Consider the following 23,182-nt stretch of genomic DNA (forward strand, 5'->3'; position numbering starts at 1 on the left):
TCTAATCCTCTCCTGTGTGATACTGACTGCTGAGCCGTGTATCTAATCCTCTCCTGTGTGATACTGACTGCTGAGCCGTGTATCTAATCCTCTCCTGTGTGATACTGACTGCTGAGCCGTGTATCTAATCCTCTCCTGTGTGATACTGTCTGCTGAGCCGTGTATCTAATCCTATCCTGTGTGATACTGACTGCTGAGCCATGTATCTAATCCTCTCCTGTGTGATACTGTCTGCTGAGCCGTGTATCTAATCCTATCCTGTGTGATACTGTCTGCTGAGCCATGTATCTAATCCTCTCCTGTGTGATACTGTCTGCTGAGCCGTGTATCTAATCCTCTCGTGTGATACTGACTGCTGAGCCGTGTATCTAATCCTCTCCTGTGTGATACTGACTGCTGAGCCGTGTATCTAATCCTATCCTGTGTGATACTGACTGCTGAGCCGTGTATCTAATCCTATTCTGTGTGATACTGACTGCTGAGCCGTGTATCTAATCCTCTCCTGTGTGATACTGTCTGCTGAGCCGTGTATCTAATCCTCTCCTGTGTGATACTGTCTGCTGAGCCGTGTATCTAATCCTCTCCTGTGTGATACTGACTGCTGAGCCGTGTATCTAATCCTCTCGTGTGATACTGACTGCTGAGCCGTGTATCTAATCCTATCCTGTGTGATACTGACTGCTGAGCCGTGTATCTAATCCTCTCCTGTGTGATACTGTCTGCTGAGCCGTGTATCTAATCCTCTCCTGTGTGATACTGTCTGCTGAGCTGTGTATCTAATCCTATCCTGTGTGATACTGACTGCTGAGCCGTGTATCTAATCCTCTCCTGTGTGATACTGACTGCTGAGCCGTGTATCTAATCCTCTCCTGTGTGATACTGACTGCTGAGCTGTGTATCTAATCCTCTCCTGTGTGATACTGACTGCTGAGCTGTGTATCTAATCCTATCCTGTGTGATACTGACTGCTGAGCCGTGTATCTAATCCTCTCCTGTGTGGTACTGTCTGCTGAGCCGTGTATCTAATCCTCTCCTGTGTGATACTGACTGCTGAGCCGTGTATCTAATCCTCTCCTGTGTGATACTGTCTGCTGAGCTGTGTATCTAATCCTCTCCTGTGTGATACTGTCTGCTGAGCCGTGTATCTAATCCTCTCCTGTGTGATACTGACTGCTGAGCTGTGTATCTAATCCTCTCCTGTGTTATACCATCTGCTGAGCCGTGTATCTAATCCTCTCCTGTGTGATACCATCTGCTGAGCTGCGGTATCTAAGATAGTAATTGGATACAGATACGCTTCCAGTTTGAACGAGCAGCGCTGCAGTGTAAAGCACAGGGGAAGGGATCGGCTGCAGCCTGAGCCTCTGAAGAGAGACAATATGCAAAGATGAAACCTCCGATATCTGTTCCGCTCACAAGATCCGGATGCAGCAGAGCTGAGTTCGTCACTGGATTTGCATGGGACTGCAGGAATATCATCATCAGCAGATCACATCCCCGGTCATGCATTGCTATTATCGTGCAGCAGAGGGCGCCATCTCCTAAATTTCCCATTTTCTTAACCTTCTATTGCATTTTGGGGGGAGGCGCAAAGTCCAAAAAATCGTAATTTGGGCTTTTTTTATTTTACTGTTTGGCTGAATGACTTTATGATTTCAGGGACCGGACTGTTACAGACGCGACGACGCCAGATGGGCTTTATTTTTCATTTCTAATGTCTAACTAGGGCAAAGCACAGTGAAGGGAATGTTTATGTTTTGTTTTGTTGTTTTTTCCATTTTTTTAAATCCTAATCGCTTGTTTCATTACTGCGATTCTCCAGGACGGCTGCAGGGGGCGCAAATAAAATGCTGCAGTCTGAACCCTAGCTGCATCTACCACAAGTGGACTGTGGGTGGCGATGTGTCCATGCTGATAAAGGCCCCGCTGCTGTACAGGTGTGAGAGCTACAGGTGATGCTCCCAAAATGAGGATATATCAAAAAGTGAAGCCCCTATATTATATAGAGACAGTGATGTATTTCATGTGTTTATTTCTGTTAATGTTGATGATTATGGCTTACAGCCAATGAAAACTCAAAAGTCATTATCTTGGTAAATTAGAATACCTTATAACACCAGCTTGAAAAATGATCTTAAAATCTGAAATGTCGTTCTACTGAAATGTATGTTCAGTAAATGCCCTCAGTACTTGGTCGCGGCTCCTTTTGCACCAATTACTGCATCAATGCAGCGTGGCATGGAGGTGATCAGCCTGTGGCGCTGCTGAGGGGTTATGGAAGCCCAGGTTGCTTTGATAGATAAAAACCCAGTGGACCTACACCAGCAGATGACATGGCTCCCCAAACCATCACTGTGCTTAGACATTTAGGTCGTGTTCACATAAAGCGTGAATGCAGAGGGTTTTTTGCTGTTTTTTTGGGTGCAGAAAGTCTACAGTTCATGTCCAAGTAAATCTGATGTGATTTCATGAAACTCCGGCTCCTGCGCATCTAAAGATGCTGCTGAACTGTGCGCGTTTTTTTCTTTTTTTTTTCTCTAGAGGCTTCAATGTGGAGCCTGAAAAAACAGATGTTAAAACCAGTCTGGGCTGAGAGCAGCGCAGTATGTGAGAGTTGGGGAGAGGGTAGCGCAGTATGTGAGAGTGGGGAAGAGGGCAGCGCAGTATGTGAGAGTTGGGGAGAGGGCAGCGCAGTATGTGAGAGCGGGGGAGAAGGTAGCGCAGTATGTGAGTGTGGGGGAGAGGGCAGCGCAGTATGTGAGTGTGGGGGAGAGGGCAGCGCAGTATGTGAGAGTTGGGGAGAGGGCAGCGCAGTATGTGAGTGTGGGGGAGAGGGCAGCGCAGTATGTGGGAGAGGGCAGCGCAGTATGTGAGCGCTGAGGAGAAGACAGTGCAGTGTGTGAGAGCGGGGGAGAGGGCAGCACAGTATGTGAGAGCGGGGAAGAGGGCAGTGCAGTATGTGAGAGCGGGTGAGAGAGCAGCGCAGTATGTGAGTGTGGGGGAGAGGGCAGTGCAGTATGTGGGAGAGGGCAGCGCAGTATGTGAGAGTTGGGGAGAGGGCAGCGCAGTATGTGAGAGCGGGGGAGAAGGTAGCGCAGTATGTGAGTGTGGGGGAGAGGGCAGCGCAGTATGTGAGTGTGGGGGAGAGGGCAGCGCAGTATGTGAGAGTTGGGGAGAGGGCAGCGCAGTATGTGAGAGCGGGGAAGAGGGCAGCGCAGTATGTGGGAGAGGGCAGCGCAGTATGTGAGCGCTGAGGAGAAGACAGTGCAGTGTGTGAGAGCGGGGGAGAGGGCAGCACAGTATGTGAGAGCGGGGAAGAGGGCAGTGCAGTATGTGAGAGCGGGTGAGAGAGCAGCGTAGTATGTGAGTGTGGGGGAGAGGGCAGTGCAGTATGTGAGAGCGGGGGAGAGGGCAGTGCAGTATGTGAGAGCGGGTGAGAGAGCAGCGCAGTATGTGAGAGCGGGTGAGAGCAGCGCAGTATGTGAGAGCGGGGAAGAGGGCAGCGCAGTATGTGAGAGCGGGGAAGAGGGCAGTGCAGTATGTGAGAGCGGGTGAGAGAGCAGCGCAGTATGTGAGTGTGGGGGAGAGGGCAGCACAGTATGTGAGAGCGGGGAAGAGGGCAGCGCAGTATGTGGGAGAGGGCAGGGCAGTATGTGAGCGCTGGGGAGAAGACAGTGCAGTGTGTGAGAGCGGGGGAGAGGGCAGCACAGTATGTGAGAGCGGGGAAGAGGGCAGTGCAGTATGTGAGAGTGGGTGAGAGCAGCGCAGTATGTGAGTGTGGGGGAGAGGGCAGTGCAGTATGTGAGTGTGGGGGAGAGGGCAGTGCAGTATGTGAGTGTGGGGGAGAGGGCAGCGCAGTATGTGAGAGCGGGGAAGAGGGCAGCACAGTATGTGAGAGCGGGGGAGAGGGCAGCGCAGTATGTGAGAGCAGGGGAGAGGGCAGCACAGTATGTGAGTGTGGGGGAGAGGGCAGCGCAGTATGTGAGAGCGGGTGAGAGAGCAGCGCAGTATGTGAGTGTGGGGGAGAGGGCAGCGCAGTATGTGAGTGTGGGGGAGAGGGCAGCGCAGTATGTGAGAGCGGGGAAGAGGGCAGCGCAGTATGTGAAAGCGGGGGAGAGGGCAGCGCAGTATGTGAGAGCAGGGGAGAGGGCAGCGCAGTATGTGAGAGTGGGGAAGAGGGCAGCGCAGTATGTGGGAGAGGGCAGCGCAGTATGTGAGCGCTGGGGAGAAGACAATGCAGTGTGTGAGAGCGGGGGAGAGGGCAGCGCAGTATGTGAGAGCAGGGGAGAGGGCAGCACAGTATGTGAGTGTGGGGGAGAGGGCAGCGCAGTATGTGAGAGCGGGTGAGAGAGCAGCGCAGTATGTGAGTGTGGGGGAGAGGGCAGCGCAGTATGTGAGTGTGGGGGAGAGGGCAGCGCAGTATGTGAGAGCGGGGAAGAGGGCAGCGCAGTATGTGAAAGCGGGGGAGAGGGCAGCGCAGTATGTGAGAGCAGGGGAGAGGGCAGCGCAGTATGTGAGAGTGGGGAAGAGGGCAGCGCAGTATGTGGGAGAGGGCAGCGCAGTATGTGAGCGCTGGGGAGAAGACAATGCAGTGTGTGAGAGCGGGGGAGAGGGCAGCGCAGTATGTGAGAGCAGGGGAGAGGGCAGCACAGTATGTGAGTGTGGGGGAGAGGGCAGCGCAGTATGTGAGAGCGGGTGAGAGAGCAGCGCAGTATGTGAGTGTGGGGGAGAGGGCAGCGCAGTATGTGAGTGTGGGGGAGAGGGCAGCGCAGTATGTGAGAGCGGGGAAGAGGGCAGCGCAGTATGTGAAAGCGGGGGAGAGGGCAGCGCAGTATGTGAGAGCAGGGGAGAGGGCAGCGCAGTATGTGAGAGTGGGGAAGAGGGCAGCGCAGTATGTGGGAGAGGGCAGCGCAGTATGTGAGCGCTGGGGAGAAGACAATGCAGTGTGTGAGAGCGGGGGAGAGGGCAGCGCAGTATGTGAGAGCAGGGGAGAGGGCAGCACAGTATGTGAGTGTGGGGGAGAGGGCAGCGCAGTATGTGAGAGCGGGTGAGAGAGCAGCGCAGTATGTGAGTGTGGGGGAGAGGGCAGCGCAGTATGTGAGTGTGGGGGAGAGGGCAGCGCAGTATGTGAGAGCGGGGAAGAGGGCAGCGCAGTATGTGAAAGCGGGGGAGAGGGCAGCGCAGTATGTGAGAGCAGGGGAGAGGGCAGCGCAGTATGTGAGTGGGGAAGAGGGCAACGCAGTATGTGGGAGAGGGCAGCGCAGTATGTGAGCGCTGGGGAGAAGACAATGCAGTGTGTGAGAGAGCGGGGGAGAGGGCAGCGCAGTATGTGCACACAGGGGAGAGGGCAGCACAGTATGTGAGAGCGGGGAAGAGGGCAGTGCAGTATGTGAGAGCGGGTGAGAGAGCAGCGCAGTATGTGAGTGTGGGGGAGAAGGCAGCGCAGTATGTGAGAGTGGGGGAGAGGGCAGCGCAGTATGTGAGTGCGGGTGAGAGAGCAGCGCAGTATGTGAGTGTGGGGGAGAGGGCAGTGCAGTATGTGAGTGGGGGAGAGGGCAGGGCAGTATGTGAGTGTGGGGGAGAGGGCAGCGCAGTGTGTGATTGCGGGGGAGAGGGCAGCGCAGTGTGTGATTGCAGGGGAGAGAGCAGCGCAGTATGTGAGAGCGGGGGAGAGGGCAGCACAGTATGTGAGCGTGGGGGAGAGGGCAGCGCAGTATTTGTGCGCAGGGGAGAGGGCAGCACAGTATGTGAGAGCGGGGAAGAGGGTAGCGCAGTATGTGAGAGCGGGGGAGAGGGCAGCGCAGTATGTGAGTGCGAGGGAGAGGGCAGCGCAGTATGTGATAGCGGGGGAGAGGGCAGCGCAGTATGTGAGAGCCGGGGAGATACTGCAGTATGAGAGCGGATGCCATAGGCTGCCAGAAAGAGAACTGTGATATGGCATGGACTTCCAAAGCCCTTAGGGTACCGTCACACAGTGGTATTTTCATCGCTACGACGGCACGATTAGTGACGTTCTAGCGATATAGTTACGATCTCGCAGTGTCTGACACGCTACTGCGATCAGGGACCCTGCTGAGAATCGTACGTCGTAGCAGATCGTTTGAAACTTTCTTTCGTCGCTGGATCACCCGCTGTCATTGCTGGATCGTTGTGTGTGACAGCGATCCAGCGATGCGTTCGCTTGTAACCAGGGTAAACATCGGGTTACTAAGCGCAGGGCCGCGCTTAGTAACCCGATGTTTACCGTGGTTACCAGCGTAAAAGTAAAAAACAAACAAACCGTACATACTCACCATCTGATGTCCGTCAGGTCCCTTGCCGTCTGCTTCCCGCTCTGACTGACTGCCGGCCGGAAAGTGAGAGCAGATCACAGCGGTGACGTCGCCGCTGTGATCTGCTTTCACTTTACGGCGGCACTCAGTCAGCGGGAAGCAGACGGCAAGGGACCTGACGGACATCAGATGGTGAGTATGTACGTTTTTTTTTTTTTTACTTTTACGCTGGTAACCACGGTAAACATCGGGTTACTAAGCGCGGCCCTGCGCTTAGTAACCCGATGTTTACCCTGGTTACCAGCGAACCTCTAACATCATGTCCTCCCTCTATCTGAAACTGAACCTGTCAAAAACTGAACTCCTCGTGTTCTCTCCCTCTACAAACCTACCTTTGCCCGACATTGCCATCTCTGTGTGCGGTTCCACCATTACTCCAAAGCAACATGCCCGCTGCCTTGGAGTCATCCTTGATTCCGAGCTTTCATTCACCCCCCACATCCGATCACTGGCTCGCTCTTCTTATCTGCATCTCAAAAACATTTCTAGAATTCGCCCTTTTCTTACTTTCGACTCTGCAAAAACTCTTACTGTCTCACTTATTCATTCTCGTCTGGACTATTGTAACTCTCTACTAATTGGCCTACCTTTTACCAGACTCTCCCCGCTCCAATCTGTCCTGAATGCTGCTGCCAGGATCATATTCCTCGCCAACCGTTACACCGATGCCTCTACCTTGTGCCAGTCATTACACTGGCTACCCATCCAATCCAGAATCCAGTACAAAATTACTACCCTCATCCACAAAGCACTCCATGGCTCAGCACCACCCTACATCTCCTCTCTGGTCTCAGTCTACCAACCTACCCGTGCCCTCCGCTCCGCTAATGACCTCAGGTTAGCATCCTCAATAATCAGAACCTCCCACTCCCGTCTCCAAGACTTTACACGTGCGGCGCCGATTCTTTGGAATGCACTACCTAGGTTAATACAATTAATCCCCAATCCCCACAGTTTTAAGCGTGCCCTAAAAACTCATTTGTTCAGATTGGCCTACCGCCTCAACGCATTAACCTAATTATCCCTGTGTGGCCTATTAATAAAAAACAACAACATAATCACGTTCCTCCATCATGTTCTCATACACTTTATGCAGTTAATAGCCTCTGTGTCTGTACTGCTACATACTTAGGCTGATAACTGGTTCATGCAGCTTTACATGAACACCCGAGCCTTACACTATGGCTGGTCCAAATAACTAAAGCAATTGTTACCATCCACCTCTCGTGTCTCCCCTTTTCCTCATAGTTTGGAAGCTTGCGAGCAGCAGGGCCCTCATTCCTCCTGGTATCTGTTTTGAACTGTGATTTTTGTTATGCTGTAATGTCTATTGTCTGTACAAGTCCCCTCTATAAGTTGTAAAGCGCTGCGGAATATGTTGGCGCTATATAAATAAAATTATTATTATTATTATTATAACCTCGGCATCGTTGGTCGCTGGAGAGCGGTCTGTGTGACAGCTCCCCAGCGACCACACAACCACTTACCAACGATCACGGCCAGGTCGTATCGCAGGTCGTGATCGTTGGTAAATCGTATAGTGAGACGGTACCCTAACCCTGGATGTGCCCATCCATAGTTCCCACGGTCCCTATCCCTATTCCCTACTGTACGCTTTGGCAAAACGAATGTTTATTTGGTCCTGCCAATAAAGCTTCTTTGAATTTTAATTTATATGTCCCCCTTGCTGGTGTGTATATACAGTTGTGCTCAATAGGTTTTTTTGCTTTCTTGGCCTTTTTTCAGAGAATATGAATGATAACACCAGAACGTTTTCTCCTCTCATGGTTAGTGGTTGGGTGAAGCCATTTATTGTCAAACTACTGTGCTTTCTCTTTTTAAATCATAATGACAGCCCAAAATATCTAACTGTCCTTGATGAAAAGATCACACACCCCATTTCTTAATACTGTGTGTTGCCCCCTCTAACATCAATGACAGCTTGAAGTCTTTTGTGGTATTTGTGGACGAGGGTCTTTATTTTCTCAGATGGTAAAGCTGCCCACTCTTCTTGGCATAAAGCCTCCAGTTCCTATAAATTCCTGGGCTGTCTAGCATGAACTGCGCGCTTGAGATCTCCCCAGAGTGGCTCAATGATACTGAGGTCAGGAGACTGAGATGGCCACTCCAGAACCTTCACTTTGTCCTGCTGTAGCCAATGACAGATCGACTTGGGCTTGTGTTTTGAATTGTTGCCATGTTGGAACGTCCAAGTAATAATAATAATCTGTATTTATATAGCCACCCCCTGACGAAGGAATTTAGTTCTGAAACGAGCGTCGGGCGTGTGTGTGTACGCTGGACGGTACAGTACCCCAGGTAATATTGATCAGACATATAATTTGGAGTTTCCTGGGAATCCTTCTTTAAGCACTTAGCACCTTGTGGTTTTAGCACTGTGCAGAGCAGGATATACCCTGCTCTTTAATATTAACTTCCCTTTCTATTGGCACCTTAGCATTTTTTGGCACATATTGCACATATTGCACAACAATTTGAAGTTTTTATTAATTTTCTCACTTGATTTTTATTGGCTTTTTTTATTAACCGCTTAGTGACAGAGCCAATTTGGTACTTAATGACCGAGCCAATTTTTACAATTCTGACCAGTGTCACTTTATGAGGTTATAACTCTGGAACGCTTTATCGGATCCCGCTGATTCTGAGATTGTTTTTTCGTGACATGTTGTACTTCAAGTTAGTGGTAACATTTCTTCGATATTACTTGCGATTATTTATGAAAAAAATGGAAATATGGCGAAAATTTTTAAAATTTTGCCATTTTCAAACTTTGTATTTTTATGCCCTTAAATCAGAGAGATATGTCACAAAAAATAGTTAATAAATAACATTTCTCACATGTCTACTTTACATCAGCACAATTTTGGAAACATTTTTTTGTTTTGTTAGGGAGTTATAAGGGTTAAAAGTTGACCAGCAATTTCTCATTTTTACAACACCATGTTTTTTTTAGGGACCACATCACCTTTGAAGTCATTTTGAGGGGTCTATATGATAGAAAATAACCAAGTGTGACACCATTCTAAAAACTGCACCCCTCAAGCTGCTCAAAACCACATTCAAGAAGTTTATTAACCCTTTACGTACTTCACAGGAACTGAAACAATGTGGAAGAAAAAAATGAACATTTAACTTTTTTTTGCAAACATTTTACTTCAGAACCATTTTTTAAAATTTTCACAAGTGTAAAAACAGAAATTTAACCACAAATTTTGTTGTGCAATTTTTCCTGAGTACGCCGATACCCCATATGTGGAGGTAAACCACTGTTTGGGCGCACCGCAGAGCTTGGAAGTGAAGGAGCACCGTTTGACTGTTTCAATGCAGAATTGGCTGGAATTGAGATCGGACGCCATGTCGCGTTTGGAGAGCCCCTAACGTGCCTAAACAGTGGAAACCCCCCACAAGTGACACCATTTTGGAAACTAGACCCCCCAAGGAACTTATCTAGATGTGTGGTGAGCACTTTGAACCCCCAAGTGCTTCACAGAAGTTTATAACGTAGAGCCGTGAAAATAAAAAATCGCATTTGTTTTCACAATAATGATTTTTTCGCCCACAAATTCTTATTTTCACAAGGGTAACAGGAGAAATTAGACCACAAAAGTTGTTGTGCAATTTCTCCTGAGTACGTCGATACCCCATATGTGGAGGTAAACCACTGTTTGGGCGCACCGCAGAGCTTGGAAGTGAAGGAGCACCGTTTGACTTTTTCAATGCAGAATTGGCTGGAATTGAGATCGGATGCCATGTCGCGTTTGGAGAGTCCCTGATGTGCCTAAACAGTGGAAACCCCCCACAAGTGACACCATTTTGGAAACTAGACCCCTTAAGGAACTTATCTAGATGTGTGGTGAACACTTTGAACCCCCAAGTGCTTCACAGAAGTTTATAACGTAGAGCCGTGAAAATAAAAAATCTCATTTTTTCTACAAAAATGATCTTTTTGCCCCCAAATTTTTATTTTCACAAGGGTAACAGGAGAAATTAGACCACAAAAGTTGTTGTGCAATTTCTCCTGAGTACGTCGATACCCCATATATGGGGGTAAACCACTGTTTGGGCGCACCGCAGAGCTTGGAAGAGAAGGAGTGTCGTTTTACTTTTTCAATGTAGAATTGGCTGGAATTGAGATCGGACGCCATGTCACGTTTGGAGAGCCGCTGATGTGCCTAAACAGTAGAGACCCCCACATATGACACCATTTTGGAAACTAGACCCCTTAAGGAACTTATCTAGATGTGTGGTGAGCACTTTAAACCCCCAGGTGCTTCACAGAAGTTTATAACGTAGAGCCGTGAAAATAAAAAAATCGCATTTTTTCTACAAAAATGATCTTTTTGCCTCCAAATTTTTATTTTACCAAGGGTAACAGGAGAAAATGGACCCCAGAAGCTGTTGTACAATTTGTCTTGAGTACGCCGACACCCCATATGTGGGGGTAAACCACTGTTTGGGCGCATGGCTGAGGTCGGAAGCAAAGGAGCGCCATTTGACTTTTCAATGCAAAATTGACTGGAATTGAGATCGGACGCCATGTCGCGTTTGGAGAGCCCCTGATGTGCCTAAACAGCAGAAACCCCCCAAAAGTGACCCCATTTTGGAAACTAGCCCCCCCATGGAACTTACCTAGATGTGTAGTGAGAACTTTGAATGCCCAAGTGCATCACAGAAGTTTATAATGCAGAGTCGTGAAAATAAAAAATATATATTTTTTTAACAATAAAGATTTTTTAGCCCCCAAGTTTTTATTTTCACAAGGGTAACAAGAGAAATTGGACCCCAAAAGTTGTTGTCCAATTTGTCCTGAGTATGCTGGTACCCCATATGTGGGGGTAAACCACTGTTTGGGCGCACGGCAGAGCTCGGAAGGGAAGGAGTGCCATTTTGGAATGCAGACTTTGATAGAATTGTCTGCGGGCGTTATGTTGCCTTTGCAGACCCCTAATGTACCTAAACAGTAGAAACCCCCAACAAGTGACCCCATTTTGGAAACTAGACCCCCCAAGGAACTTATCTAGATATGTGGTGAGAACTTTGAATGCCCAAGTGCTTCACAGAAGTTTATAATGCAGAGTAGTGAAAATAAAAAATATTTTTTTTCCCACAAAAAATATTTTTTTAGCCCCCAAATTTTTATTTTCACAAGGGTAACAAGAGAAATTGGACCCCAAAAGTTGTTGTCCAATTTGTCCTGAGTATGCTGGTACCCCATATGTGGGGGTAAACCACTGTTTGGGCGCACGGCAGAGCTCGGAAGGGAAGGAGCGCCATTTTGGAATGCAGACTTTGATAGAATTGTCTGCGGGCGTTATGTTGCGTTTGCAGACCCCTAATGTACCTAAACAGTAGAAACCCCCACAAGTGACCAAATTTTGGAAACTAGACCCCCTAAGGAACTTATCTAGATATGTGGTGAGAACTTTGAAAGCTCAAGTGCTTCACAGAAATTTATAATGCAGAGTAGTGAAAATAAAAAAATATATTTTTTTCCAACAAAAAAGATTTTTAGCCCCCAAGTTTTTATTTTCACAAGGGTAACAGGAGAAATTGGACCCCAAAAGTTGTTGTCCAATTTATCCCGAGTACGCTGATGCCCCATATGTGGGGGTAAACCACTGTTTGGGCGCACGGCAGAGCTCAGAAGGGAGGGAGTACCATTTGACTTTTTTAGCGCAAAATTGGCTGTCGTGTTTGGAGACCCCCTGATGTACCTAAACAGTGGAAACCCCCCAATTCTAACTCCAACCCTAACCCCAACACACCCCTAACCCTAATCTCAACCCGATCCATAATCCTAATCACAACCCTAACGATAATCACAACCCTAACCCCAAAACAGCCCTAATCTCAACCCTAACCATAACCCTAATCAAAACCCTAAATCCAACACACCCCTAATCCCAACCCTAACCCTAATCCCAACCCTAATCCCAAACGTAACACTAATCCCAACCCTAATCCAAACCCTAACCCTAATCCCAACTCTAACCCTAACTTTAGCCCCAACCCTAACTTTAGCCCCAACCCTAACCATAACTTTAGCCCCCGTCGTCACAAAAAAAGTTCAATGTAACCTTTTTTTTGTACGTCGCGTCCGCCATTTCCGCGGATGCGTGGCCGTAACTCTGCCCCCTCCTCCCCAGGACATAGACTGGGCAGCGGATGCGTTGAAAAACTGCATCCGCTGCCCACGTTGTGCACAATTTTCACAACGTGCGTCAGTACATCGGGCCGACGCATTGCGACCGCCCCGTACCGACGCAAGTGTGAAAGAAGCCTAAGGCTACTTTCACACTAGCGTCGTACTCGGCCCATCGCAGTGTGTCGGGCCGACGTACCGACGCTAGCGTTGTAAGCGCCGCACAACGGGTGCAGCGGATGCTGTTTTTTCAACGCATCCGCTGCCCCATTGTGAGGTGCGGGGAGGCGGGGGCGGAGTTCCGGCCACGCATGCGCAGTCGGAAATGGCGGACACGTCGCACAAAAAAGTTACATGTAGTTTTTTTTGTGTCGACGGTCCGCCGAAGCACGACGCATCCGTCGCACGACGGATGCGACATGTGGCAATCCGTTGCAATGCGTCGCTAATGCAAGCCAATGGAGAAAAAACGCATCCTGCAAGCACTTTTGCAGGATGCGTTTTTTCTCCAACGACGCATTGCGACGGAAGCCAAAAAACGCTAGTGTGAAAGTAGCCTAACCCTAGCCCTAACCCTAACCCTAAATTTAGCCCCAACCCTAACCCTAACTCTAACCCTAACCCTAACTCTAACCCTAACCCTAACTCTAACCCTAACTCTAACCCTAACCCTAACTCTAATCCTAACTCTAACCCTAACTCTAACCCTAACTCTAACCCTAACCCTAACCCTAACTCTAACCCTAACCCTAACTCTAACCCTAACCCTAACTCTAACCCTAACCCTAACTCTAACCCTAACCCTAACCCTAATTTTAGCCCCAACTTGTCTTCTCCTGCCGGCCGGCAGATGGCAGCAGATGGCGGGCGCACTGCGCATGCGCCCGCCATGATGAAAAAGCCGGCTGGCAGGAGAAGACAGAAGAGGACCCAGGGACCCCGGGTGAGTATGATAGGGTCCCCGAATCCCCCTATTTCTCTGTCCTCTGATGTGCGATCACATCAGAGGACAGAGAAATAACTGATCGCTTTTTTTTTTTTTTTTTTTTTTGCGGTCGCCGGTAAACTGTTAATTACCGGCGATCGCAAAGCAGGGGTCGGTGCAAACCGACCCCGATCATGTTCTTTGGGGTCTCGGCTACCCCGGCAGCCGAGACCCCAAAGATCTTCCGGGTGCCGGGCGGCGGGCGCACTGCGCGTGCGCCCGCCATTTTTTCCCGGAAAAAAGATGGCGGCGCCCAGGGGGAGACACGAGGAGCACCGGGGGAGGTAGGTAAGTATTGGGGGGCTATTGGGGGCCATCGGGGACCACATTTCTCTGTCCTCCGATGTGCGATCACATCGGAGGACAGAGAAATTAAACGGCAAATCGCGTTTTTTTTTTTGTTGTTGCGACCACCGGTAAACGGTTAATTACCGGCGATCGCAACTCGGGGGTCGGTAAAAACCCCCCGAATCATGTTCTCTGGGGTCTCGGCTACCCTCGGCAACCGAGACCCCAGAGAAAATCCGACTCTGGGGGGCGCTATTCACTTTTTCCACAGCGCCGTTAATTAACGGCGCTGTGGATTAAGTACCCTTAGCGGCCGCCGTTAAAAGGCGTATCGGCGGTCGTTAAGGGGTTAAAATTCTCAGGAAATAGGGGATACTGTATACCTTGCACAGATATATATGTGATTTTCTTACTGTGCTTGTGGGTACTTGGATATTTATCTAATATATAATTGCCTAGAATACTACTTCCTGCAATTTGTGCCAACTTCCGTGGCTTTGTTCGGAGCTAATGTCCGGAACTAATGTCCGGAGCTAATGTTCGGAGATAAGTGACGTCACCAGTGTCCTACACCCAGGCAGAGCACAGTGGCCCCAGGCAGAGCACAGGGGCCCCAGGCAGAACATGGGGCCCCAGGCAGAGCACAGGGGCCCCAGGCAGAGCACAGGGGCCCCAGGCAGCATATGGGGCCCCAGGCAGAGCACAGGGGCCCCAGGCAGAGCACAGGGGCCCCAGGCAGCATATGGGGCCCCAGGCAGAGCACAGTGGCCCCAGGCAGAGCACACATCAAACAGGAGGCCGAGGAGCCCCGCCAACCAAATCGGAGGCCGAGGAGCCCCGCCCACCAAATCGAAGGCTGAGCGGCCCCGCCCACCAAAGCGGAGGCCGAGGGGCCCCGCCCACCAAAGCGGAGGCCGAGGGTCCACACCAACCAAATCGGAGGCCGAGGGGCCCCGCCCACCAAATCGAAGGCCGAGGGGCCCCGCCCACCAAAGCGGAGGCCGAGGGTCCCCGCACACCATATCGGAGGCCGAGGGGCCCCGCACACCAAATCGGAGGCCGAGGGTCCCTGCCCACCAAATCGGAGGCCGAGGGGCCCCGCCCACCAAATCGGAGGCCGAGGGGCCCCGCCCACCAAATCGGAGGCCGAGGGGCCCCGCCCACCAAATCGGAGGCCGAGGGTCCCCGCCCACCAAATCGGAGGATAAGGGGCCCCGCCCACCAAATCGGAGGCCGAGGGGCCCCACCAACCAAATCGGAGGCCGAGGAGCCCCGCCCACCAAATCGAAGGCCGAGCGGCCCCGCCCACCAAAGCGGAGGCAGAGGGACCCCGCCCACCAAATCGGAGGCCGTGGGGCCCCGCCAACCAAAGCGGAGGCCGAGGGTCCCCGCCCACCAAATCGGAGGCAGAGGGACCCCGCCCACCAAATCGGAGGCCGAGGGGCCCCGCCCACCAAAGCGGAGGCCTAGGGTCCCCGCCCACAAAATCGGAGGTCGAGGGTCCCCGCCCACCAAATCGGAGGCCGAGGGTCCCCGCCCACCAAATCGGAGGCCGGTCCCCGCCCACCAAATCGGAGGCCGAGGGTCCCCACCCACCAAATTGGAGGACGAGGGGCCCCACCAACCAAATCGGAGGCCGAGGAGCCCCGCCCACCAAACGTAAGTGCGGCCCCAAAAGTAAGTGCGCCCCCGGGTGCAAAAGTAAGTGCGCCCCCGGGTGCAAAAGTAAGTGCGCCCCCGGGTGCAAAAGTAAGTGCGCCCCCGGGTGCAAATGTAAGTGCGCCTCCGGGTGCAAAAGTAAGTGCGCCCCCGGGTGCAAAGGTAAGCGCGCCCCCGGCCCCGGGTGCAAAAGTAAGCGCGCCCCCCAGTCCCGTGTGTGAAAAGTGCTGCTGTAAAGCTGGTAGCGCTGTTCAAGCACCATGTATTTCCTTCAGGAAATGCCCATCTAATATATAATTGCCTAGAATACTACTTCCTGCAATTTGTGCCAACTTCCGTGGCTTTGTCCGGAGCTAACGTCCGGAGATAATGTCCGGAGCTAATGTCCGGAGATAAGTGACGTCACCAGTGTCCTACACCCAGGCAGAGCACAGGGGCCCCAGGCAGCATATGGGGCCCCAGGCAGAGCACAGTGGCCCCAGGCAGAGCACAGGGGCCCCAGGCAGCATATGGGGCCCCAGGCAGAGCACAGTAGTCCCAGGCAGAGCACAGGGGCCCCAGGCAGCCTATGGGGCCCCAGGCAGAGCACAGTGGCCCCAGGCAGAGCACAGGGGCCCCAGGCAGCATATGGGGCCCCAGGCAGAGCACAGGGGCCCCAGGCAGCATATGGGGCCCCAGGCAGAGCACAGTGGCCCCAGGCAGAGCACAGGGGCCCCAGGCAGAACATGGGGCCCCAGGCAGAGCACAGGGGCCCCAGGCAGAGCACAGGGGCCCCAGGCAGCATATGGGGCCCCAGGCAGAGCACAGGGGCCCCAGGCAGAGCACAGGGGCCCCAGGCAGCATATGGGGCCCCAGGCAGAGCACAGGGGCCCCAGGCAGCATATGGGGCCCAAGGCAGAGCACAGTGGCCCCAGGCAGAGCACAGGGGCCCCAGGCAGAACATGGGGCCTCAGGCAGAGCACAGGGGCCCCAGGCAGAGCACAGGGGCCCCAGGCAGCATATGGGGCCCCAGGCAGAGCACAGGGGCCCCAGGCAGCATATGGGGCCCCAGGCAGAGCACAGTGGCCCCAGGCAGCATATGGGGCCCCAGGCAGAGCACAGTGGCCCCAGGCAGAGCACAGGGGCCCCAGGCAGCATATGGGGCCCCAGGCAGAGCACAGTGGTCCCAGGCAGAGCACAGGGGCCCCAGGCAGCTTATGGGGCCCCAGGCAGAGCACAGTGGCCCCAGGCAGAACATGGGGCCCCAGGCAGAGCACAGTGGCCCCAGGCAGAGCACAGGGGCCCCAGGCAGAGCACAGGGGCCCCAGGCAGAGCACAGGGGCCCCAGGCAGCATATGGGGCCCCAGGCAGAGCACAGGGGCCCCAGGCAGCATATGGGGCCCCAGGCAGAGCACAGTGGCCCAGGCAGAGCACAGGGGCCCCAGGCAGAACATGGGGCCCCAGGCAGAGCACAGGGGCCCCAGGCAGAGCACAGGGGCCCCAGGCAGCATATGGGGCCCCAGGCAGAGCACAGGGGCCCCAGGCAGCATATGGGGCCCCAGGCAGAGCACAGTGGCCCCAGGCAGCATATGGGGCCCCAGGCAGAGCACAGTGGCCCCAGGCAGAGCACAGGGGCCCCAGGCAGCATATGGGGCCCCAGGCAGAGCACAGTGGTCCCAGGCAGAGCACAGGGGCCCCAGGTAGCTTATGGGGCCCCAGGCAGAGCACAGTGGCCCCAGGCAGAACATGGGGCCCCAGGCAGAGCACAGTGGCCCCAGGCAGAGCACAGGGGCCCCAGGCAGAACATGGGGCCCCAGGCAGAGCACAGGGGCCCCAGGCAGAGCACAGGGGCCCCAGGCAGCATATGGGGCCCCAGGCAGCATATGGGGCCCCAGGCAGAGCACAGTGGCCCCAGGCAGAGCACAGGGGCCCCAGGCAGCATATGGGGCCCCAGGCAGAGCACAGTGGTCCCAGGCAGAGCACAGGGGGCCCAGGCAGCCTATGGGGCCCCAGGCAGAGCACAGTGGCCCCAGGCAGAACATGGGGCCCCAGGCAGAGCACAGGGGCCCCAGGCAGAGCACAGGGGCCCCAGGCAGCATATGGGGCCCCAGGCAGAGCACAGTGGTCCCAGGTAGAGCACAGGGGCCCCAGGCAGCCTATGGGGCCCCAGGCAGAGCACAGGGGCCCCAGGCAGCATATGGGGCCCCAGGCAGAGCACAGGGGCCCCAGGCAGCATATGGGGCCCCAGGCAGAGCACAGTGGCCCCAGGCAGAGCACAGGGGCCCCAGGCAGAGCACAGGGGCCCCAGGCAGCCTATGGGGCCCCAGGCAGAGCACAGTGGCCCCAGGCAGAACATGGGGCCCCAGGCATTGCACAGGGGCCCCAGGCAGAGCACAGGGGCCCCAGGCAGCATATGGGGCCCCAGGCAGAGCACAGTGGTCCCAGGTAGAGCACAGGGGCCCCAGGCAGCCTATGGGGCCCCAGGCAGAGCACAGGGGCCCCAGGCAGCATATGGGGCCCCAGGCAGAGCACAGGGGCCCCAGGCAGCATATGGGGCCCCAGGCAGAGCACAGTGGCCCCAGGCAGAGCACAGGGGCCCCAGGCAGAACATGGGGCCCCAGGCAGAGCACAGGGGCCCCAGGCAGAGCACAAGGGCCCCAGGCAGCATATGGGGCCCCAGGCAGAGCACAGGGGCCCCAGGCAGCATATGGGGCCCCAGGCAGCATATGGGGCCCCAGGCAGAGCACAGCGATATTTTAGACCACTGTGCGGTGTTTCAGACCCCCTGTGTGATGTCTGGGGCCCTGTTCTTAAGTATATTAAAGATTAAAGTAACGTATATTAAAGTATATTATAGATCAAATTTGACACGTTTATGAGCACCATTGAGTGATATACTCAAGAATGACATAATTTTTCAACATTTTATGGTTTCAAACTGTAAACACTCAGAGTTTTTTTTACTTCAACCAGAAAACCTTAACGGTTCATAAAAAACTTGACTGTTCAGGATATGATAAAAGTCATAGTATTCTGAATCTTTAACTTATAAAGATACCTTTACATGGGGTGATTATTGGTTCCAGAGAGGCTTTCGGCCGATAATCGTACACATGGCTGGTGACAGGACAATACAATATAAACGTTCAAAGGTAAACACTGATAACATTAAAATCTAATATATAATTGCCTAGAATACTACTTCCGGCAATTTGTGCCAACTTCCGTGGCTTTGTCCGGAGATAATGTCCGGAGATAAGTGACGTCACCAGCGTCCTACACCCGCTCAGGGTGGACAAAGATATATGCCTTCGTGGTGCGCGGCACTTTTCTGATTGGTTGCCGCCTGCCGCGAGCGACCAATCAGAAATGTGCCGTACTGTCAAGAATTGTCAAGAGCTGGTGAGTGCAGCCATTTTTTGTTCTTTCTTACTATTATTTATTAATTGTATTATTCTTACATTTGAATAAATAAAGTATATATGGATTCTAGACTCCCGATTCTTTAGAATCGGGCTGCCATCTAGTTGTTATATATACTGTTCATGCCACACACTTTCTTATGATATTTTGAACTTTTTTTGTATTTTAATATTAACATTTTTAATATATTGTATCACTGCTAGATATTAATAAAAGCATATTATTGATCCATCTGGTCTCATTGGTGTATCCGTTGCTTTGGTGATTGGTTTTTGCTTCTTGGTTTAAGTGGTTTCCACTTTTTTTGCTTTCTTCAAAAGACACCCTGGTGAATAAATGACAGCATATTTATGATTATTGATATATAGCTTGTTTACGATTGGGTTGATTTTGTAAGTTTCTTTCATGTATTTATATAGCGTCAACATATTCCGCAGCGCTTTACAGTTTAACAGTTTCAAACACAACCGTCATAAGTAACAACGTTAACAATACAATAATTAAAGCAACACAAGACGATCCTGCTCGTGAGAGCTTACAATCTACAATGAGGTGGGGAGATACAAAGTACAGGTGTGTATTTACAATGATGTATTTACAATGGTGGTCCAGCCTGTTGTGAATTCTGCTCTTGGGCTCCCTCCGGTGGTTGTAAGTGGTAGTGCTACTGTCTCTGAATCGCAGCATTTATCAGGTGTTTTCACTTCTTGCAAATCTGACTGGGCTATTTAGTCTTGCTTCACCCTTTAGTCAGTGCCAGTTGTCCATTGTTCCTGGAGGATTCACATCTCTGCCTGGTCTCTCCTGCTTTGCAGTTCTTTTCAACAAAGATAAGTTCTGGCCTTGATTTTTGCTGTCCACATGCTGTGGCCTTATTGTTCAGTTCTTTTCCATGTTTTTTGTCTTGTCCAGCTTGGTCTGTATAAGGATTTGTTTAGCCAAGCTGGTATCTCTGGAGATGCAGATATACCCTCCATATCTTTAGTTAGCTGTGGAGTTTTTGTATTTTCTGTGGTGGATATTTTCTAGTGTTTTAATACTGACCGCATAGTACTCTGTCCTTTCCTTTCCATTTAGCTAGAAGTGGCCTCCTTTGCTAAATTCTGATTTCAGTCTGTGTATGTTTTTTCCCTCTCCTCTCACAGTCAATATTTGTGGGGGGCTGTCTATCCTTTGGGGATTTTCTCTGAGGCAAGATAGTTTTCCCTTTTCTATCTCTAGGGGTAATTAGTCCTCCGGCTGTGTCGAGATGTCTAGGGAGTGCTAGGTACATTCCACGGCTACTTCTAGTTGCGGTGTTAAGTTCAGGGTCTGCGGTCAGTACAGGTACCACCTTCTCCAGAGTACGTCTCATGCTGCTCTTAGGCCACCAGATCATAACACCAGCCATCTTCAGGGGGTGGGGGATAGATGGAGATAGTGAATGGGCTACACACGCGCCCTTACACATAAAATGAAAAAAATACATGCGCAAAACAGGAATCACCAAAAGATTAGAGTAAAAATACAAAGCTTTATTACAGAACCGGAGATACACACATAGAAAAACAATTAAAAATCCCTTTGGGATAATTCACACAAAAACAGATTCAAAATGAGGCGTATAATACTCATGAGTTCCCTGAGGCAAAAAATGGCGTCAATGTTTCTGACAAAGCCAACACAACTGAGGACTAAAGAAACGATAAACACTTGTTGTAGATGACGTGTGAGGACAAAATGTGAATAAATGGAGGAAGAGTCCCAGCAAGGCCCGAACTCCGCCAGATGGTGTAATAATGAGAATGTGCAATAACACAATCAGTCCTACAAGATGGCGGCTGTATAGAATATGGCAGCAATGAGCTAAGGTCCCAGTGTGGCCCTAACTGGTCAGGGGACCCGGGTGCATAGGACGAGTTGGTGTAACAAGCAGTCAATACTCCGCCCTGACACCGTCAGATGGTCGCCCCAGCACACGGTCCAGCCTAAGGGGGGCACGGAGCCACGTGTTCCGACACTCACGGTGTCTTTTTCAAGGTGAATATTCCCCTGTCCTGTTATTTATCTTTACATAGAGAGCAAAATTAAATCAAAAATCATCCCAGCTGTTTCCTGGCGGCGCCCAGAACGGCATAATGGTGGCTCGGCGGTGATACACGAGGTGCGCGGTGAAGGAAACAAGTGAAGGTTCACATATATCGAGCGCATGCGCGGACCCTGCATGAGGCGGAAGTCATAAATGTGTCTCCAAAAAAAAGATGTATTTGAGCACAAACGCATGCGCTGTAGGATGCAATGCGCATGCGCCGGGTGATCGCTTTGGTCTAACAAGCGTGACAGCGCACAACACAATAAGGGCAGATATAAAAAAGAGAAAACGGAATGAAAAATGGGATCTTACGGCAAATTAAATATAGGCTATTACCGTATTTCACAATGCAGCAAAATATGAAAAAAAGCAGAAATACAGATATGATCGAGATATGTACAAGTCCTAGATGCCCCACAACGGTGAGACTGAGAATATATTGAGATAGTCAGACGCCCCCCCCCCCCATTTAAAAGCACACGCCATTTTAAGGTTTTCAGAAGTGGGTAGAAAAACATTAATAAGAAAGCTACGGCCCTGCATGTCCACGTGTTGAAAAATACTATGTCAATGATACCATTCTGCAAAAATACAACAGCAACATGTGTATAAAGCATATAGCCAAAAAGCGATCTTATTCAGCAAAAAGTATGAGCGGGCCTATACGACCCCAAAGACGTCTCTGAGAGGGCTGGGCTTGCAGGACCGCTGTCATCCTCTGTGTGACTTCTATCAGAGAAGCTTGGGAATCTAAAGGAGAAAAAGGAAGATGACTCAAATGGTGGCGGAAAAAAGTCCATGGAGTGTAACTGGGGCAAGAACAGGAGATAATGACCCCTAGGAACCCTGTTTTCCTGTAAAACCCCCGTATATAGTAACTCCTCATGTAATCCTCCAGGCGAGAGACTCCCCAGATCAAACATCCACCTCGCCTCTCGTCTGAGGAGTTCGTCTGTGACTTCCCCCCCTGATATTTGTATAAATGCCGTCCAACCCCATGACACGCAAGGTGACGCCAACTTAATAATGCACAATATTATCAGACTCTGCCATCAGAACCTACCTCCACCTTTATGACCCGAATGGATAAATTACTCTCGAGGGCTTGGACTCCTGGAATTATAAATAAGATTTTGATTTTCTATCTGCCAAACACCCTGTGGTTCCAACATTTTACCGAAAGTCCACAAGTCCATAAATAGACCCCCAGGTAGAGCTATTGTATGGGGGATTGGTGGCTTGACTATTTTCTGCAGCCCATCGTCCTTACCTTGGATTCCTACACACGTGATTCATCACACTTAATACAACAACTGGAAGGTTTAGATGTCCCGCCAATGCTCGACTTGCCACTCTTGATGTAGAAGCCTTGTATACCAACATTCACCATGATTTAGGTATTGCCGCCATTTCTTATTTTCTGTCTATTCACTCTACGGCTGATAGGAGACATGACTCCTTTATTCTAGAATTATTAAAGGTGGTCCTGGAAAAGAACTACTTTGTGTTTGATAGGACGTTTTTCAAAAAAAGTATCCGGTACTGCAATGGGGGCGAGATGTGCACCCTCGTACGCCAATCTTTTCTTAGGGTGGTGGGAGGAAACACACGTGTGGGGGCTTACAGCCTTTCGCTCCCATGTACTGAGGTGGCATCGATTCATTGATGACATTGTTATTGTTGAACAGTTCAATTGTTTTATCAATGAATTGAATGATAACTGTTGGAATATCAAGCTGACCTCGTCTTTTTCCACCAGCTCAAGTTGACTTCCTGGACTTGAAACTGATGCTTCATGAGAACCAGATCAGTGCCACCTTATATCCGAAGAACACAGCAACAACCTCCTGCATTTCAAGAGCTTTCATCCAGCCCACCTACGTAAAGGTAAACCTAAGGGTCAGTTTCTGCGTCTCGGGAGGAATTGCAGTGGTTTTGAGGACTTTAACGATGAATCCCGTGCACTTACTGACAGATTCCTTGAGCGAGGTTATCCATGGAAGATCGTGTCCAGGGCTTTCGAACACTCTCGCAGTAGCTCTAGGAAGGATGTCTTACAATCCGGGGTGAGACAAACGTCTAGTAAAATAGACTTAATAACCAGTGGGGTGATGTTTACCACATCTTTAAGTGAGGCCAAACTCAATCCATTTATTGGTGATCGCCCAAAATTGGTGGCAAGAAATCTGAAGGACCATTTGACCAATAGTCACTTTAAACGACCCACAACTAAACTCAAGGTTGGTCATGCGAATAAGGGCTCCATTCCATGTGGTGACTGC

General features: G+C 51.1%; 1 long non-coding RNA gene across 1 annotated transcript; it reads left to right on the forward strand.

Annotated features, from left to right (window-relative positions):
- Nucleotides 1-1,669: 1,669 nt before the first annotated feature.
- LOC143774103 (uncharacterized) lies at nt 1,670-22,969 on the forward strand. Its single transcript, XR_013215464.1, has 3 exons — nt 1,670-1,952; nt 22,660-22,787; nt 22,876-22,969. It is a non-coding gene; the product is annotated as an uncharacterized LOC143774103 (long non-coding RNA).
- Nucleotides 22,970-23,182: the final 213 nt, after the last annotated feature.

The sequence above is a fragment of the Ranitomeya variabilis genome, chromosome 5 (assembly GCF_051348905.1).
Source record: "Ranitomeya variabilis isolate aRanVar5 chromosome 5, aRanVar5.hap1, whole genome shotgun sequence".
NCBI lineage: Eukaryota > Metazoa > Chordata > Amphibia > Anura > Dendrobatidae > Ranitomeya > Ranitomeya variabilis.